Here is a 1,352-nt window from a genome sequence, read left to right on the forward strand (position 1 = left end):
CCTTCTTTCTTTTTTTTTTTCTTTTTCCTTTTTCCTTTACTTTTTCTTTTTTCTTCTTCTTTTTTTTCTTTTTTTTTTGGTTCGCTTTTTATCTTTGTTAAGATCCTTGAGTTAAATACCAAACGTAAGAGGGAGAGTTTAAGTGTATAAATATAAATCAATTGTAACTCTAACTTTTCAAGTGGATCAAATTACACTTCAAACTTAGATTAGTCTTACAAGTCTAATAAATTAGTACTTTAAGTATGTTGGAAATGACTTTTTAGGCTTAGGTCCATAGGAAAAGTTAAGGAGAGCAGGAAGTTTTGACCCACATGGATAGATTTACAATTGCCTAGAGGGTATAAATACCAAGGCATTTTAGATAAGAATTTAAAGTGTGTTGGTGGGTTTAGGTTTGGGAAATCATGCTTGTGTAGAAAGAATTAATTTTTATTACTTATTTATTTAATTATTTTTTTTAAATAAAATCATTTTATTAATATTTTTGTTGACCATTTGTTTCTGTCCGTTTTACAATGTTCATATGATCGTTTTGTTTTGTCTGTTTCTGAACATTGTACCAACATTCACATGACCGTTCGAGTCTTCTAATCGATCATGTCCTTCTCTCCTCTGCTATTTAACACATATCAGACTTGAGAGAGGAAACACGACAACTGTGAATTTCTTTCTTGTACTTTCTTGTACTTTCTTCTACTGTTTTTTGTTCTAAGCAACTTTCTCATCAATTCTAGTCCATTTTTTCGGCGAGTGCATTTTTGAATTTAGAGGCTGCGTTAACCTTAGGGAGCAACCAGCATAGCGATTAGTGCCAAGGTCACGTTGTAATTGCTTTTAGGGTAGTGGTTTCTCCACGACGCAATAACCTATTGTGACATCAATAAGGTATTAATTCTTTGACACATATTCCCCTATAACAAAAATAGCTACTATTAGAGTCTTGATTGCACTAGTTGTTATCCACGAACTTCTAATTCACCAGATGAATGTAAAAATAGCATTCCTCAATGGTGATCTAGAAGAAGAAATCTATATGGTACAACTTGAAGGCTTTACAGTTGTCGGTTAGGAAAATAAAGTATGTAAACTGAAAAAAAAAAAATCTCTTTATGGTCTTAAACAAGCTCCCAACCAACGGTATGAAAGATTCAACTTATACTTTGATAAACAATGGATTTAAGATAAACTCCTCAGATACGTATGTTTATTCAAAGTTATTTGGAGCTGAGTGTGTGATTATATGTTTGTATGTAGATGATATGCTCATCTTTGGAACAAACATAGAGACGATACGTAATACCAAATTGTTATTATCGTCATATTTCGAAATGAAAGATTTAGGGGAAGAT

Source organism: Benincasa hispida, chromosome 6 (genome assembly GCF_009727055.1).
Source record: "Benincasa hispida cultivar B227 chromosome 6, ASM972705v1, whole genome shotgun sequence".
Lineage (NCBI taxonomy): Eukaryota > Viridiplantae > Streptophyta > Magnoliopsida > Cucurbitales > Cucurbitaceae > Benincasa > Benincasa hispida.